The following is a 20,539-nucleotide window of genomic DNA, read 5'->3' as shown; positions in this document are numbered from 1 at the left end:
AGGATAAATTTTTTTGATTTAAAATTTTATTGTTTGTTCGTTGTACTCATTGTTTACTGCTATTTGCTTAATGATATTTAATTATGTCTCAAAGTTGTATTTTGACATTGGAATTTCTATTAATCTAAGTATCATCCTATGATTGACTGCCAATTTATGTTGTGTAGGATGGGATGATGAATTGTGTATAGTCGTGTCAATATGGGTAGGTTTATGAAATACGGAGACCTCATGCTTATTTTTAAGTCTGATGATTTTTAAATCTAAAAAATGAATTGATTAATTTTGTTCTGTTTCTATTGTAAATTCAATATGACTATGGATTGAATTAATATGCTATAAAAATTGATCAAGATGTCTGTTAGTTCCTGTAAAACATACCAGTACATCGTCTACGTATCTCCACCAATATAAAAACTGTTTGAATACGGGATGTTTTGAGATATTTGTCTCTAGATTATCCATAAAAATATCTGATACCAATGGCCTTAGAGGATTACCCATTATAAGTCCTACACTGTTATTTGTATATATTTGATTATTAAATTCAAAGTAGTCCTGGTTTATGCACATTTCGAGAAGATGTAAAATTTCAGATGTAATGATTGGATTTGTACTATTATGGTCTAAAAGGTTTTTTACTAGAACAAAAGTTTCTGTAGGAGGAATACTAGGAAAAAGATTTTTTTACGTCAAATGAAATTAATGTGTAGTTGATAGGTAATTGAAAATGTTGTATTTTATTAACTAGTTCTATTGTATTGTTTACGGTAAATTTACTTAAATCGATCAAACTGGTAGAACCTTTAACAAACGTATAGCAGAACATAAAAGGGCTTTCAATAATAGAAAAACAGATTCTACATACACACTTCACCTTCTAGATCATAATCAATCTTTTAATGACGAATTCTATTAGAATCTATGGAAATTACCAAATTAAAAAACACAGACATAATTCGGAATGACCAACTTGAGACAAACAGTTCTCCCCTCCTCAACCAAGTTCGTTCAAGACTTTAAATTGTAAACACATCCAAAAATAGATCACTTAAGAAAGGCACTCTGCCGAAACAACTGTAGTGATCAAATATTATAATAAATTTTGTGGAAGTTTTGAAAACAAAGTTTTCAGTGTTTTGTTATATAAAATGAATTTTCATCAAGTAACGGTCGAATCCATCATTTATTGTTAAAAGATATACTTAACTTCGATATACTTAACTTAGCAGACATCAAGGCGTTGATTCAGTATGTGTTTGGTTTTTCCAAGTTGTAGTTGAGAGGAAAATATTTTACACCACAACTAATACGAAATAAAAGAGTTTGGTTTACCATTTTTTTTATTTATACTGAATTTTTAATATAGCCCAATCTTTGAATTATCAACGTTCACTACATTTTTAAGAGATCGCCACGCATACCCGTTGCTTAGCGACTTGAAACCAACTATGACTCCGATTTTCGATTGATTTTTGACTTACATAATTTACACAAGACCCTATCTAAGGGTCGAAGCAGCGGCTTCAATGTGTTTATAAAACAACCAGCTTATTGGCACTTTAAGACAAATATTATTGTAGACGAGAAGTAGGTACTTTTTGCAGCAATTCATAAATTGGTACCAGAAGAGTGGCTAAAGGGAATATGTCCGTTGCATAAAAAGGGTGATCAACTGGAGTGTAAGAACTATAGAATCATTACCCGTGTTATATCTGCGTATAAATCTTCGGCAATGTATTGTTTGAAAAACATTTTACAAAGGATATTGTTGGTCAGTATCAATGCATACAAGTCCTAGAATATAACATAGATACACACCATCTCTTCGTCGACTTCAAAGTAGCCTATGACAGTGTGAAAAGAACAATATAATGCAATAATAGACTTTGGAATCCCACCTAAGTTAATTAAGTTGACTCAACTAACAATGGAAAATGTAAGCTCATGCGTTAGAAATGCAGCAGAAAACTCTACGTTCTTTGACTGAATGAATGGAACTATTTTTAATAGATCGACGATCGACGCAAATTCTCGCATTCACTGACGATATAGTTTTAGTGAGCAGAAGTATGAAAGACATGGTGCAGTGTTTTACAAGGCTTGCGGACGCGGCAAGTGAATTAGGACTTGTGGTAAACGAGGAAAAAAACCAATATGTTGGTTTCTAAAAACTCCCGAAATATCCAACAGCGAATTCTAATTAACAACCATACCTTTGAGCAGTCAAAGAATTCATATATCTTGGATCGCTAGTAAACTCAGCAAGCGACGAAAAAAAAAAAAGGCATAGCAATACCAAACAGAACTGTTCACGATATCCAGAAACATTTAAAAATATAAAACGTGCAGTAAAGCTCAATATATACAAGAAATTAATAAGACCGGTTTTGATACATAGGGCTGAAATGTAGACCTTATCTTAAAATGATAAAAGACTTCTTGGTATTTTTAAGAGAAAAAATCTTATACTAACTTAATTTATATCGTCATTGGGTAGAGGACGCATTTGGTAATACAACGTTTAAAGATTATATTGAACTGCGTTTATTTGTCTAATTTATTAACTTTATTTAGTATTAAAATGTTCTAACCCTTAGTTTATTAAAGTCTTTATTTACTTTATATATACAATATTACACTTATCACTAAAAACTAGAACAGAACTACTTTAATTTATATTATTTATTTATAATACTAATTTATTTCCGCGTTACAATTCAACGACTCGATACCATTATTCAGACTGTCTTCAAAATGAAAAGGTTCTCTATATATACAAAACAGCCGCTATTCCAGAGCTCCGTAGAATTTCGGACGGCGACCCTTTAACTCTCTTGAACCGGATTTTTACCTTCCTGAATATTCTCGATTGCCATCGACCCAGACAGGTTTTTATCGTAGGGGAACCCACGAGAAAACCAAATGTTAGAAACAATATGTTTACAGCTCAGGTCATGAGTCATATTTATCGTAACACTATCTTTAGTTTTGACGGAGGCAGTTCTTACTCGACGGTCTTTTCCGGGAAAGGCCTTAATCACTCTTACTAGTACCCAATAAAGAGGAGGAGTGTGACAAAGACGAGATCGTTGGGTTCTAGGTTCTTATGCGGGAGAAACCATTTAGGGCGATTTTGAAGTCTGTTCGTAGTCGATTGACCATTTTATCCAAAACAATTGTTGGAGTTTGGACAGATGTTGCCATCAATTGAGTCTATTTTTTTTTTTTGAATGTTCACATCCTTTTCAGGAAATGAAGTCAGAGATTGTCTAATCAAGAAGTGTCCGGGAGTAAGGTAAGTTAAATCAGAGGGACCACTTGAAAGGAAGCAAAGAAGCCTGGAAGTGAGCACAGCTTACGATAGTGCTCATTTCTCCACAAGCATGTATTTAGTTCGCAATAAATGTTGCCGTAGCTCTGATTGGCAAAGTGGCAAGTTACAAACGTCGTAGGCACATAAGTATAATGAGAAGGGCTGAGATGTGTCAGCTTGACCATTGGTTAATCTATTACATTAACACTTACTCGTCTACTGTTGTACCAGATATCTGCATTGTGGAAGTGCTAGAAATAGATAATTAGGGACTCTCTTAAACAAGTTCTGGTGCATCATCACATTTCTGTGCACTTTCCGGTTCCGGTGTAATTTCATTTTGTCTTTGAAAATCGGACGGTATTTTTATAGCTGTAAAAAGTTTTTAATACTGGTCATGACAGCCTTCGTTTAAATATGTTTCATTAGAAATTACGACCGTAGCATAAGAGGTACTAGATTTTCTTCGAACCGGTCTTACTTTACGATACTCCGAAATAGTTATACATTTTTTAAGGTGTCCGGTATAAATTTCTCAATTTTTTCACACCTTTCTTCTCCACAAAATACACATTTCACACTTACATTACTCATTATAGTAATGCATATTAAACTTATTGCATTAAATTCACAAAATTGTTTTAAGACAACGAAAAAAACTCAAATCGTCGTATATGTACAACAGCAAACACTTTAGATAGCGCTAAAGAGTGAGAGATAGACAAAGAATGAAAAGAAATGTGACGCGGGGTGGGAAATACAGTTCTCACCTGCTGTACGCTCCACACTTATGCATGCATATTTTTGGTTTGAACTACATACATCGCCCCATGAAAATCGTCAGATATTTATTCTGTAATTGTTACAGGATTTCCTCCATGATAAAAAAAATCAATTGCGCTCGAGTATTTCAAGATAACGTTTTTTTTACAACTTTATGACTCGTCCATTTCCTTACGCCACGCTTAAATCAACAGATTACTGAAATACTATTCTTCCTGTTCTTAACTTACCTTGTCTTAATCTGACGTTCTCTGAGTTTTTCTGCCAACATATATTTCAGTTTTCTTTCCATAGTCACGTCCGACACAGAAAAGACTACGGTGGCGACTAGCTTACAAGATATTGTATTGAAACACTCACAGATAATAGCTTGCTTAGCATAGCAAAGCATCGCTGATCAGCTGTTATCAGTCTTGTATAAGCTGTTTGTGAAGATAGGTTATCGCACCATAGATCATATACAAGTAATAAGAACACTAATTGAAAAATCAAACGAATACAATATATCACTCTGGATAGCTATGTATGGTAGATTACGAGAAGGAATTTTACTTCATAGAGATTTCTAAGGTAACAACTTTTCACGGGGTTTTGAAAAAGTTAGTCGTGTTTTTGACTTATTCTTTTAACTTTAAGAGTGAATTTCACTGGTAATTTGTGCCTTTCAGGGTGTTTACGGTGGGGCACGCGTGTTATTTATTATGTTGCTCAAAGATGCAACAGTGTTGACAGAAGTGTTTATGTTTCCTACATTCATTCATCATTCTCAAAATCTTCTGAGTCATCCATTTTTTTTTGGTAATAATTTTTACTTAAATTTTCGTTTTGAGTGTTACTTACTATTATTTATTTCATTTTGTCCATTGAATATGTGGATCTACTATTATGATTTCTTCTAATCTGTAATTTTTTAATTTCAACTTTGGTGTAACTACGTTGTCACCGTTTTTTCTTAGTCGTATATTTTCCATGGTCACAGGCTTGTTATCGGATGCAACATCGCTTCCTGGGTGTCTCCGTACTAGGTGTCTTTACTAATTTTATCCCATTTCTAAACTTCTAGTAACGAGAATGTAATTAATTTCGGACTATTCGGTTTACTGGTGCTTTTCATGCGCATAATCTTCTTTTGTGCAGCTTGAATACAATGTTGCTCATTTCCATTTTTGTTCTATACAAAATTGCAATAAGTAGTCTGTCTCCTCTCACACAATCATAACTTCCCAATGTACCCCTCATAACCGCCTTCACCAAATTTGGCATTGCCGTTCCCCATTAGTACTGCGATTTCAAGCTATTTTTCTAATTTTAGCACATCTTGTAGTTGTTCGTAAAATGCTTATATTTCTTTTACAGGTTTATCAGCGGTAGGGCTATAACTGTGTTGAGTTTAGCAATAGTTGACTGACGTTGAAGCATGATCATTGTATCGCAGTAGAGTACAAAATTCACCAAAGAATCGTTAGTTTCATTATTAAGAAGAATTCCTACTCCATTAAAGTGATTTTGATTAGTGTTTCCAGAGTAGTATAGAGTTCCATTTTCTGTTTGACCAGATGATACCAGGTGCACTAAATGCATCGCGCAGAGGATAAATAAGAGAGGTGTGGATCGACCTCCAAAAACATGGCTAAAAGATGTAAAGAAAAGGCAAGAAAACAATGGCACCAGGCAGCAGGAGACATATTATTAATCCTAGATCATGTCCAGGAGTGGGCAGTCAAATACTATTAAAAGAAGAATATAGTAGCTGTTTGTATAGTTTAATTTCTTACGGTGTACATTTTAATTTTCCTCAAAGTCCTTTTTTTATGCTCCTATTGTCTTTTCCGTTTCTTTCTTGTTTGCGTCTTTAAGCGTCCATTTGCTTTTTTGGAAGTAAAATATTTAAAAACAGAGGTGTTTCCTTTTTTGTCTCGAGCATCAGTTTCCTGAGTCCACTTTCGCGTAACTTAGATTACAGGAAAACGATTTTCTGTTTGGATAAAGGTTTTGAATGCCAGTCAAAATCTGCGAAGAGGAAATACTTTTAACACTATACACCAAAAATAGCTACTTCAGCAATTTATCAAAGACAAATTTTATAAGTAATTTTGATCAGTGTTTCCCGAGTAGTATAGAGTTCCATTTTCTGTTTGACCAGTTGATACCAGGTGTACTAAATGCATCGCGCAGTGGAGACCTTGGTTAAATAAGAGATGTGTGGGTCGACCCCCAAAAAGATGGCTGGAAGATAAACAATGGCACCAGGTAGCAGGAGACGAATTATTAATCGTGGATTATGTCCAGGAGTGGACAGTCAAGGACTGTTAAAAGAAGAAGTAGCTGTTTGTATAGATTAATTTATTACGGTGTACATTTTAATTTTCCTCAAAGTCCTTTTTTTATGCTCCTATTGTCTTTTCCGTTTCTTTCTTGTTTGCGTCTTTAAGCATCCCATTTGCTTTTTTGGAAGTAAAACATTTAAAAACAGAGGTGTTTCCTTTTTTGTCTCCAGCATCAGTTTCTTGAGTCCACTTTCGCGTAACTTAGATTACAGGAAAACGATTTTCTGTTTGGATAAAGGTTTTGAATGCCAGTCAAAATCTGCGAAGAGGAAATACTTTTAACACTATACACCAAAAATAGCTACTTACAGCAATTTATCAAAGACAAATTTTATAAGTAATTTTGATCAGTGTTTCCCGAGTAGTATAGAGTTCCATTTTCTGTTTGACCAGTTGATACCAGGTATACTAAATGCATCGCGCAGTGGAGACCTTGGTTAAATAAGAGATGTGTGGGTCGACCTCCAAAAAGATGGCTGGAAGATAAACAATGGCACCAGGTAGCAGGAGACGAATTATTAATCTTGGATTATGTCCAGGAGTGGACAGTCAAGGACTGTTAAAAGAAGAAGTAGCTGTTTGTATAGATTAATTTATTACGGTGTACATTTTAATTTTCCTCAAAGTCCTTTTTTTATGCTCCTATTGTCTTTTCCGTTTTTTTCTTGTTTGCGTCTTTAAGCATCCCATTTGCTTTTTTGGAAGTAAAACATTTAAAAACAGAGGTGTTTCCTTTTTTGTCTCCAGCATCAGTTTCTTGAGTCCACTTTCGCGTAACTTAGATTACAGGAAAACGATTTTCTGTTTGGATAAAGGTTTTGAATGCCAGTCAAAATCTGCGAAGAGGAAATACTTTTAACACTATACACCAAAAATAGCTACTTACAGCAATTTATCAAAGACAAATTTTATAAGTAATTTTGATCAGTGTTTCCTGAGTAGTATAGAGTTCCATTTTCTGATTGACCAGTTGATACCAGGTGTACTAAATGCATCGCGCAGTGGAGACCTTGGTTAAATAAGAGATGTGTGGGTCGACCTCCAAAAAGATGGCTGGAAGATAAAGAATGGCACCAGGTAGCAGGAGGCGAATTATTAATCCTGGATTATGTCCAGGAGTGGACAGTCAAGGACTGTTAAGAGAAGAATATAGTAGCTGTTTGTATAGTTTAATTTATTACGGTGTACATTTTAATTTTCCTCAGAGTCCTTTTTTTGTGTTCCTATTGTCTTTTCCGTTTAGTTCTTGTTTGCATTTTTAAGCATCCCATTTGCTTTTTTGGAAGTAAAACAGTGGTGTTTCCTTTTTTTCTCCAGCATCAGTTTCCCGAGTCCACTTTCGCGTAACTTAGATTACTAGGTATAACACGCCGCGCAGCTATCTTGTCAACATTAGTTTATTTGTTAAACGTTTCATTAAAAGACAAAGTAATCTATCAACAAATACTTTAATATTTAATATATAAAAAACATCATCAAAGGTACAAAAATAGAAAATGTTTATAACTACGGGGCTAAATTATTGCACTATAAAAATAATATTAAATAAATGCAATGATCCAATGTGACATTCGTACTTTATGGATCCCGCTAAACTTTTAATCGTAGTATAATTAAGTTACCAATAATGTGTTACGAGATTATTCTTCCATTTGCGATTGTAGCATCCAGACCTTGATTGTGTGTAGTAGGCGTCAAGAAAGAAAACAGTGTCTTTTTGCTCGATGGTAGTAGGTGGAGGTGGGTGACATGACTTTTTTAAGATGATTCACTTATATTTGAAGATAAGACAGTTTATACTGTAATGTTTGAATAAAGATTTTGAATGCTATTCAAAACCTGCGAAGAGGAAATACTTTTATCACTACACACCAAAAATAGCCACTTACAGCAATTTATCCAAGGCCAAAGTAAGAACTAAAAAAGGATACCAAATGGGAAAAAAAAGTAATCTGCTGCGCAGACGACGTAGGTAATTCTAGTTTCTCAAAGTGAAGGTGATTTACATGCTGCACCAATTTAATATAACCGCCAGCAAATTTAACACGTTAATTTCAACAAAAAAGGCAAAATGCATGGTTATAACAGCAAATGTACTAAGATGTAAATTGGAGCTGGAAATAGAACAATTTATGGAGTTTAAATATCTAGGCATCGCATTATCTGGCTACGGAAAGCTCGAAACTGAAGTGGAAGATCAAGTGAATAGAGCAGAGAATTCAGGTTGCCTGGATGAAACAATATGGGGAAATAAAAATATCGGGAAAGAAATGAAAGGCAGAATGTACAAAACAGTCATTAGACCAATAATGACATACGCGGCAGAAACACGACCTGACACAGAGAGGACAAAAAGGATGTTAGAAACAGCAGAGATGAAAACACTTGAAAAATTGATGGCAAGACATTATGGGACAGAGCTAGAAGTACATATATACGACGTAGATGCAGGGTGAAGAACATCAAGAACTGGATAAGAAATAGAAGAGTAGAATGGAACAATCATATAAGCCGAATGACAACAAATAGAGTAGTAAAGACGGCAAGAGGAAGACGATCAGTAGGAAGACCACGAAAACGATGGAACGACAACTTATTGGAGGCATATTGAAAAACAGACAGAGTCATGTCTACATAAAAAGAAGAAGTGAACTTTTCAAAAAGATTTATGACAGCGGGCACGTTCCTAGGTATTGGCTTAAATCACTATTTGTTACTATTCCTAAAAAGCCAAACGACAAAACTTGCAAACATTACTAGTCTCATAAGCCACGTTCTTAAGCATTTTTTAAAATTAGCAATCAAAGAATATATCAAGGATGTGAGGATTAGTGAATAATCGCCGTTTGGTTTTAAGAGTGGATTAGATATCAGAGAGGCATGATTCTGTATGCAACTCTTGGTACAAAAGTGTTACGATCAAAGAAAATATGTCTTTATTTGTTTTGTCGACTTCCACAAGGCTTTCTATAATATAAGCCATAGTTTTCTTATACCCACTCTACATGGCACATAATGTCGATGAAAAAGATATTCGAATTCTTAAATTCATCCCTGGAACCAAATTGCTGAACTTAAAATCAATAAATCATTATCCACAGAACATGTACAAATATTCAATGGTGTTAGACAGGGGTGTATATTGTCACCAATGCATTTTAACATATACGTTGAACAAGTATTTCAAATTGATCTAGAAAACATGTAAAGTAAATGGGGTCATAATTAATAACATTCGTTACGCGGACGAAACAGCTATTCTAGCAGATACGATATAAGATCTGTAAGAGTTGGTGCATTAATCATACAGTAAGGATTACAGTTTAAAGATTAACATTTAAAAGACTAAATTTATGACATTAGCTGGCAGCAACAGTTGAAAGAGTTAAAATTTAAGTATCTTGGATCCATTCTATTAAGCAAGTGGGATTGTGACTAATGTGATTGAGGCTAATGCAGCTTTTGTAAATTCAAGAAATACCTGATTATGTCAGAGGTGTCTTTAATCTTTAACTTCCTGTGATTAGTTGTTATGTGTGGCCAATATTATTGTAGGGTGTAGTCAATAAAAGTAAAATTAATAAATATAACTGAAGCATATGAAATGTGGATTATCAGACGACTATTTAAAGTATTGTGAGTGGACCGAGTTACCAATGAGATGTCGAGTACGTTGACTTAAAGTGTTTCTTATTTGGCACAGGTCTTGCGTGGGTCAAGGTACTCCCTCTTAAAATTTATACTCACGGAAAAGACTGAGGGTAGAAGAGGTCCGGGAAGAAAATTACATTCCTGGCTTAGAAACTGGTCTGATATCGAAGATTCTGGGTCCATTTTCCGGCCAGCTAAAAGGGGAAACCTTAAATATTATTATTATTATTAAGAGTCTTATTTAATTAAGACTCCTAAGCGTAAATTTTAAATTAAATTTACGGTTTTTTAATACTAACCTTATATACAGATTGAACTATCTTCGTGTGATGATCACTAGTTTTTTTAATAGTACACCTCATTTTGTTCTCTTATAATAAAGAATTATCCTAATAAAAAATTTAATCGAATTACATATTGTTATCCAACTACTTAAAACTACTATAAATTATAAAAAAAACACCGTACACCGCAGTACGACAGCTTCAGCAGAACTTACTCTTGGTATGGGAAGGTTCGATGTTAAGTTACTACAAGAGCCCCGATTATATAATGAAATGTATACCAAATCAATCTAAAAGGATAATGAATAGTTTTCGAAGGGGTAGACCTCGTAGATCTTTCTACACTGCGACCTGAAAGATGTTTTGTGTATACTGTTAATGGTATCTGTTTCGGAGAGATATTTGTTAATAGTACAAGTTCTAAAGAGACTAGTTACAAGTACTTAAAGAGTTAGCGAACAATTGCTCTGCAGTTGCAGACAATACATTTTGTTCCTCCATTTTTTTCTGCATTTTCAAAGAATCTGCAGGTTTCTCTTTCTACTTTGCCCTTTTTATATAGTATATTTCACGAATTTACGACTTTTTTGGATTATCGCTAGATACCTAACATCCAATGGTCCACTCTAATGTACAACATAAGAATTACGAAAGTAAATTGCTCTAATAAAGAAAATATGAAACAAGTAATATGATTGGATGCTTACCTAAACAAACGAGAAGACAGCAAGGAGCACTCCTTTACAGCTTTTTCATAAAAAATACAAAATAATTCCACAAAGGTAAGATGGCAAATGGACATTGACTCCGAAGCCAATAATGCTTAAACGCGCACACACACACACACACAAACACACGCACACAAACATACACACACACGTACACACACACGCACGCACACACGCGCGCGCACACACACTCACACACACACACATGAAACAAGTAATTTGTAAATTGAATTAAAAAATCCTTATATAATCTTTTTTTTACAGTATTAATAAGAAGTAATTTACAGTAAATCGTTTTGGCATAATTTATGTCCACTGCACGTTTTATGTGGAATTGTTTACTTCCCTAGCAGTTTAAATTTGTTGATCAACATTAAAGACAGTTTATTAATCTTCTCATAACAAGGTTATGAGAAGATTTAGATTTTTGAAACATATTTTATATTGCAAAATATTTATTACAACCAGATTACTTATGACCTAGAATTTAATAATCAGTGAGCTCTGAGAGATTAACATAAGCGTAGATATTTATTGAATCCCTAATAGCCAGTACTCGGATTTTTGACCATTTGGAGTAACTGATACCTAAATTTAACGATACTCCCAAACCAGTTGCAAACTAATGGTACCCTAATAAGTTTGTCACAGATAATAAGATAGGACGTTTGAGGTGGAAAGGGCATGTAAAGCGGATGGAAAAAATGACACAGCTAGAAAAATGCTCCTTGATAGACCCATTGGTCAGAGAAGAAGAGGAAGCCCCAGAACAAGGTTCCTTGATAACATCGATAAAGACGTGAGAAATATGGGAATATGTGCTTGGCGGAGGAAGACGATGGGCATGGACGACTGGAAAGAAACTCTTGAGGAGTCTAGGATCCAGACAGGGTTGTAAAGAGTTCGTATATTGATAGAGAAAATGGCGAGACATGTTGTACATATAAATCAAGCAATATGTATTTGCGCGCTTAATTTACTGCTGAAACTGCCAATGGAGGCCCTTTACGACCAGCTCAATCCGTGCATAAACGTGTGTGTGATGTATTGTGTATTACTGAGACAAAACTCAAGTCAATTTTAAAAAAACAGAAAAAATGTAGATAGTGAAGTAGAGGTCGTACAATATAAACCTGGACCACACCCTATGACTAAAGATCTTCCTGAGGGTTGTAAGTTTGAAATTCGGCACATTATATAAAATTCGTGAAAACAAAGAACATGTTTTTGTAGAGACGGTATTAAAAAAATTAAAAGACAGAAACACATTCGAAATTTCCAGGGTAAGTCTCTGGAGAGTTTTCAAACAGATTGGGTTTAGGTTCAAAATGAAAGAAATAGAAACCTTGTGTGAAAGAGCTAGTATCGTTCCAAAAAAAATCGAGTTTTAAAGAAACTATAATAATTTTATAAAAGAACATGATTTTAATTAGACTTGTTTATTTAGACGAAACGTAGATTTTTGCTAAAGGTGGAATAAAACGGATTTGGCAGGACTAGGATAAAATCCACAAAACACACCGATACTGAGTGAAAGAGATATATTGCATGCGGGTGGACAACATGGTTTTATTGATAGAGCGGATCTTGTGTTTTCGACAAAATCAAAATCGGCTAATTACCAGGATAACATAAATACGGAGATGTTTGTGAAATGGTTAAAAGAAAACCTGCTTCTAAGTTAACGTGAACCACCTGTTATAGTTTTGGCTAATGCCCCATACCATTTGGAAATTTTAAATAAGCAACCAAGAAATTCATGGACAGTACATAAAATAAAAGAGTGGTTAACGAATGAAAAAATGAATTACTAGAGGTTAGCCAAAAGGAACGAAAAACCAAAAATATTTATATTAGACGAAATTGTACTTAGTTTTGGCCATAATGTGTTAAGACTGCCCCCTTACCATCCTATTGAACCTATTTGGGGAATATGCAAAACTTACTACGATAACTAGGTATATTTGACGTAACTATTACAGTGACGCAGCAGTTTTAGAAACATGGCAAGAAGCATTGAATACTGCTACTCCTGCAATTTGGGAAAAATGTGTGAGGAAATGTGTAATCATTTACAATCCAAATGAAGATACTGACGACAGTGATTATGTGTATGGATCTAATTCTTGATGACACTGTAAGGTAATACGTTTTCATGTTCATATTAAGAAAAAGTTTAAGTGTTATTGTTATTATATTTACTTCCACTTCAATATAGAGACAATAGAATTTGAAATTTTCTTCTATTTTTGCACTAATAATTGTATATTTCTCCGAATTAATGTAAAATACATTATCAGTTAAAACTGTATTTCTGCTTATATTCAACAGTGCTTCAAATATTGGGAGAATTTTTTCTAAATTCAATTTTCTCTTCATTTAATTCAAAACCTTCATCCCTAATCCACAATAATCGCAAATCCGTGAAATACCCTGTAGAATGAACGGTGTCCAGTGAGAAAACCTGTGATGTATATGTAAGTCAGTCTTTTGAAACACCAAGAGTATTTTTGTATCAAGCAGAAGGTTGTAATAGCCTTTTTGTTTGCCTTTGGCCTGGAATGTATTCCCATTATTTATTTTTTCTTTCTTTCCCATTGTTTCAATAACAATAATAGTCACTTTTGGCGTCTCCAAGTTTCTTTGTTCATTTGAGGATATCTTCTATTATGCAGGTTTTTGTACATTTCAGAATAGCTCTTGTCCGATAAAAGCGGATTAGCTCCTTCTACAGCAATATTAGTCAACGGAAAATGCACAATAAGCCAATTAGCTGTAGAAGCCACCTGAAGACGGCTTCCAGAGAAGAAAAAATGCATGCTTGTTACAATTAATTCTGAATATTTTTAAACGAATTAGAGGTGCGTTACTTTTGCCCAGGAATATAGCATAGCTTTCTTATCGCAGGCTACGGACGAAATGTATTGATCGGTGCGGTCGATCGCGCAGAGGTATGAAAAAAAAAATAACTCAAAAGACAGATCGCGCGACTACACACTACATAGTCACTCCCAGAGTGCCACACCTCGTTTTTTATTATTAATATACCCTACATATATTATTATATCCAGACAACGAACGAGTCGTAATTAGATCAGGCTATGCATAAGCTGAAGCCTAAGTTTATTGTGCTTCCAAAAAACCAGGAGCCAAAAAATACGAAGAATACCGTACGATAAGTTTCATGAATCATCTAAAATTGTTCCTAAAGATAACCCATAAGATTTACAAGCTATGTAAAAGTCAAATTTACCTCAACTAAAATGCTGTTGGTACGAGAGAGGCTTTGTTCTCAATACACGTCTTATTCCAGAGATGCAGAGATGTCAATTGCGACGTGAATAGGTACAGCACGCCAGGATGCAATACTAAAAGAAGCAGGAATTAATAACCAAGATCTAAAAATAATTATAAACTTTTACTGGAATCAGACCGCAAATCTCAGAGTTGAAGGTGAGCACAACGAATATGTGAAAATCATGCGTGAAGTGAGGCAAGGCTGTATTTTGTCTCCTCTAATCTTCAATCTTTACTCTGAAAGAATATTTATCGAAGCTTTGCATGAAACTGAAAAAGGCATTCTACTAAACGGGTACGGACTAAACAACTGTTACGATAAATATCACGGCCTAAAATAACCGTAAATATATTATGACTAATTCTGTTTTGTTGTAGAAATTTCGGCGAAGGATCTAGAGACCCAAATTATGGTGAATCATCCGAACGAGGTGTCCAGGTAGACCGAAATAAAACCGGTCTGAGCTTCTGGGGAGATCGCCGCCGTTCTCGAATAACAGGATTTCCTATATAATAACGGAACTTTAATTGAAGAGGACAGTTGATTTTATAGACGCGCTCGCGATTTAAATGTTACGTTCGCCTATATAAATTATGTATGATTCGTCAAATAAATTGATATAAGTTATCGTGCTTTTTAATAAATTAAAATAAGAACCTTTAAATAAAGACATAGCAGTTAAATAAATTCTCATTTCATTGGTGTCAAAAGTGAATATAAAATAAATTGTGAAAATGGCTACGATTTATGAGCTGACAGTGACTAATTTAAGAAGACATCTTGAAGACAGAGAATTAGCTTCTACCGGAAAAAAGGCTGAGTTAGTCCAACGACTAAAGAACGCGTTGCTAGAAGAAGGATTAGATCCAGAGACATATATTTGAAGATGCTGTCCTCTCGTCGATTTCGAAAGTTTCTGGTGACATCGCATCATTAGAGAACAAAGTTTCTGGCGATATTTCAAAAGTTTCCGGCGACATCGCTTCTTTAGAAAACAAAGTTTCTAACGAGATTTCTTCCCTGGAAAGCAAAGTTTCTGCTAACATCTCTTCGGAAATCTCTAAAGTCACTTCTGAGATGTCTGCCCTGGACGATAGAATATCTTCGTTAAAAAACCAAGTTGCTGCCGATAAGTTGGCCTTCGAAGAAAAGATTAAAGAGATGGAAAGGAAGATGGAGGAAACAGGGACAGCAGAGAGAGGTAACAATCCGATTACAGTAGAGACAAAAGAAGACGAGACGAAATGTAAGTTGGAAATACGGCCGAAATTTGAAGGAAGTGGAGGTTCTGTCCATGTGAAAGTCACAACTTTCGACGGAAAATCGTCATGGAATAACTATGGATGGTCTGAAAAGGCTGTAAACCTGACTATCGCTCTTCGAGGAGATGCCTTAGATGTGCTTCAGACCATAGCCGTAGAGGAGACCGATGATTTCGAACAACTCAAGAAGAGGTTAAATATGCGATATGGCCACGAACATTTGAAGCATGTATATCAGTCGCAGCTTAAAAATCGTAGACAGAAGAAAGATGAGGCTCTTCAAGAATATGAGGTAGATATTGCCAGATTAGTACGATATGCTTATCCAACAGCTCCCGAAGACATGATGGAAAAATTGGCCGTTCAAACGTTTATTGATGGTCTTCGTGATCATGAAATGCAAAGAACACTGCGATTAGCTCGTCACAAGACGCTGGTTGATGTCTTATCCGCCGCCCTCGAATACGAGTCAGCTACGCAGGCCTCTGGCGGGTACAGTAAAGTTAGGACTGTAAAAGAGGAAGAAGATGAAGATAAACTTGACCAGCTCGTTAATATGATGAAAAGCATGACATACAAGAAAACGAAGACCATCAGATGCTGGAATTGTGGCGAAATAGGACACGTACGAAGCTCCTGTAAGCACCCTAGGTACGATGCAAATCAAGAAACCATCAGGAAAACTAGAACGGGTCGGCCTTAGGGGGGCAGCTTCGACCCAGAACTTTTCCAAAGACCCTCTCATACTAATAGCTTCTTTGAAATGTCGTGAGGATAGTGTATATGTAGATGGAGACATAAATGGTAAAAAGCATACGTTGTTGGTGGATACCGGAGCGACCAGAACCATTATACGCCCGACAGTTATAAACAGCCGAAAGAAACTGTTACCAACGAGGTTGCGACTTCGGACCGCTACAGGTGAAAATGCCAACATTCATGGAGAAATCCAGGTACAATTGGGAATTGGAGCAGAAAAGTTCGTCCATACTGTTATAGTTGCTGACATCGAAGAGGATGTTATATTAGGAATGGACGTAATGAATATGCATGGATTCCAATTGGATTTTAAGAATAAGGTAATCAAAGTTGGCAACGAGGAGGTATTTCTCCATCCACGTAATGACAACACTGTGCAAGCAGCCATTACAGAAGATACAATCGTGCCTGCGAGAAGCGAACCGATCATAGTAGCGCGGCTACAGCGAATTGTGGACGAAGGGAGACCTGTTATGATGGAGCCTTAAAACCACGACGATGAGGTTGGCCGTGGAATCATAATTGGAAAGGAATTGGTGACTTCGGCTAAGGAAATTCCTGTGAGACTTATCAATGTCAACGACTACCCAGTGACCATAAAGAAAGAGACAAAAGTAGGAACTTGTGTACCTGTGACATCCATAATCCGTCAGGCGACAACATCTGATAATTCCAACGACAAATTCGACCAAATGGTTGCAGTTGCAGGACAATCTCTAAATCAGATGGAGAAAAGGAAATTAAGGGAATTTCTTCGGCAGTATCGTGATATTTTCGTACCGAAAGGAGGAAAGACGGGAAGAACCACCGTTGTTAAGCATAAAATTGATACTGGTAATGCTAAGCCAATTCGTCAAACAGCTCGACGATTACCACAGGCGAAAAGAGAGGAAGCTGAAACGATTGTTCAGGAAATGAAGAAAGACGGGATGATAGAACCTTCTACGAGCCCATGGGTCTCTCCGGTGGTCTGGTTAAGAAGAAAGACGGAACGACGAGGTTCTGTGTGGACTACCGTTTGCTGAACAACGTTACCAAGAAAGATAGTTATCCTCTGCCTCGGATCGATGACACATTGGCTGGAAGTAAATTGTTTTCTACTTTGGATTTGAAGTCTGGATACTGGCAGGTAGAAATGGACCCAGTAGATAAAGAAAAGACAGCCTTCACCACAGGATCTGGATTGTGGCAATTCAACGTTATGCCATTTGGACTCTGTAATGCTCCTGCGACATTTGAGAGGCTTATGGAAAATGTGTTGAGAGTGTTATCTTGGAAAACATGCCTGGTTTATTTAGATGACATAATCGTCTTGGGGGAGACATTCGAAGATCATTTGAGGAATTTAGAAAACGTTTTTAATCGACTTAAAGCTGCCCAATTGATGCTAAACCCCAAGAAGTGCCAGCTATTTCAAGGTAGAGTCAATTATCTGGGTCATATAGTCAGTAAAGAAGGAGTGGCCGTGGATAAGGGAAAAATCGATTCCATTAAGGAATGGCCAAAACCAACTGACAAACATCAAGTGAGAAGTTTTCTTGGACTATGTACTTACTACCGGAGGTTTATTAAGAAGTTTGCAGATATCGCTAAGCCATTAACGCGACTTACAGAGGAAGCAAGAGATTACCGCTGGGATACAGACTGCCAAAATGCCTTTGAGACCTTGAAAAAGCATTTAATAACAGCACCAATTTTAGGGTATCCACTGCCAGAAGGAGAGTTCATCTTAGATACAGATGCAAGTAATGTGGGAATTGGAGGAGTGCTGTCTCAGATTCAAGGAGGACAGGAACGAGTCCTCGGATATTTTAGTAAAGTTCTTTCAAAACCTGAGCGGAATTATTGTGTCACGAGAAGAGAACTTCTAGCAGTAGTAAAATCAGTAGAGCACTTCTATCAATACCTTTATGGTAGGAAGTTTCTAATTCGAACCGACCATGCCGCCCTTAAATGGTTGATGCAGTTTAAGAATCCAGAGGGTCAGATAGCCAGGTGGATCGAACGACTCCAAGAATACGATTTTAAGATTGAGCACCGGGCCGGAGTTAGCCACAGAAACGCTGATTCTCTTTCCAGAAGGCCATACCCAGCAGAGGGCATGGCCTTCTGCCTCCTATCATTCCCACTGCAACAAAACGGAATCCAAGGAAGCAGCAGTGCTAAGAACAACGATGGTCAACGACGACTGGACGCCTACTAAGATCAGAGAAGAACAAGAAAGAGATCCAGTTATACAGAAAATTCGAAAATGGAAAGAGGAAAACCGTCGACCACCTTGGCAAGAAATATCAAACCTATGCTCAGTAGTTAAGACGTATTGGGCCCAGTGGGACTCATTCATTATGGAAGATGGCTTGCTCAAACGAGTCCTGGAAAATGATGACGGTTCAGAGAAGAGAAGACAGTTGGTGATCCCAAAGAGCAGAATAGCCGAAGTACTTCGTCAGTTACACGACAGTCCATCAGGAGGGCATTTTGGTGTAAAGAAAACCCTTCAGCGAATTCGGGAACGGTTTTATTGGATGAACAGTTCCGACGACGTAAAAGACTGGTGTAAGAAATGTACTATTTGTGCTACGAGTAACGGGCCTTACCGAAAAAGGAGAGCTCCTATGAGACAATATAATGTTGGAAGCCCGTTTGAAAGAATAGCTTTGGACATCGCTGGGCCATTTCCAGAAAGTGAAAATGGAGGCAAGTACATGTTGGTAGTAATGGATTACTTTACTAAGTGGGTCAAGATTTACGCACTTCCCGACCAGAAGGCCGCCACCGTTGCAGATAAGTTGATCCAAGAATATATCAGCAGATTTGGAGTGCCTTTGGAGATCCATAGTGACCAAGGCAGAAACTTCGAAAGCGATCTATTCCAAGGAATATGTGATAGACTAGGCATGAAGAAAACAAGAACTACCGCGTATCATCCGCAATCGGATGGTATGGTAGAACGAATGAATAGGACGGTTGGCAAGTATTTGACAAAGATGGTGTCCGATCATCAGCGAGACTGGGACCAATACCTTCCGTTCTTCACAATGGCCTACAGATCTGCTGTTAACGAATCAACAGGCCAGACACCAGCCAAAGTCCTATTCGGACGCGAAATGCGACTACCTTGTGATCTAGAGTTTGGGTGTCGACCTGGAGAAGATGTAGCAGGTGAAGATTATGTGATCGAATTACGAAGAAGAATGGACGATGTACATGAGTTGGTCCGTTCCCACCTTCAGATCGCTAGCGACAGAATGAAGAAACGGTACGATACACAAGCCGAAAAGGGTTGCTTTAAGAAGAACGACAAAGTATGGCTGTATAATCCCAAGAAACGAAAAGGTTGTTCTCCCAAATTGCAGCAGTTTTGGGAAGGTCCATACCTCATCATGGAGAAGATCAACCATGTCATCTACCGAATAAGCAAGATTCCGAGGGGAAAGCCGATGATAGTACACCTTAACCGGCTGGCGTCTTTCGAAGGTGACCACGACGTAGATGAAGAAGTGGAAGTAAACCAAGTCCAAGATGTGTCTGACCTCACGTTTGAGGAATTCATGGGTGCCTATGGAGGTACCGGTAAAGCAAGACATGGTGTTACCACTGAAGAAAAGCAAGATCTACTCGCGCTCCCCGATGACCACTCGCTGGCCCTTACCATCCCGGCCAGTACCAAAGACGCACCAGGGTTGGCATCCGTCTTTCGAAGGAAGTTTGGTCGAGTTGCAGAACTTCAATGCCAAGTGCCAGCTCCCGGTAAAACCTTGAAACTCCAAGATGCATCACGTTACCTTTTCTACCTGGTAACAAAAGACACTGCCCGTGACCAACCTACCTACCGAGATGTATGGGAAGCCTTACTTAAATTGAGAGAGCACGTACTAGAGTCCGACGTGCAAAAGTTAGCCATGCCAAAGTTGGAGTGCCGCCAATTAGATTGGAGGGTTATCCGAAATATGGTGGAGGAGATCTTCAAAGACACCGAAGTCCAGGTGTTAGTCTGTTGCAATCCGCATAGTTACTGGTGCGGAGAGAAAACCGTCCCTTGTCATTTTTATACAACTGGAAGTTGTAAAAGAGGGTCCAGTTGCCGATACCAGCATACAGTTCCGGTTCCAGTCCCGACAAGGTTCCAGG

Source organism: Diabrotica undecimpunctata, chromosome 8, assembly GCF_040954645.1.
Source record: "Diabrotica undecimpunctata isolate CICGRU chromosome 8, icDiaUnde3, whole genome shotgun sequence".
In the NCBI taxonomy this organism is placed as follows: domain Eukaryota; kingdom Metazoa; phylum Arthropoda; class Insecta; order Coleoptera; family Chrysomelidae; genus Diabrotica; species Diabrotica undecimpunctata.
Note: the sequence above shows the minus strand (reverse complement) of the source record.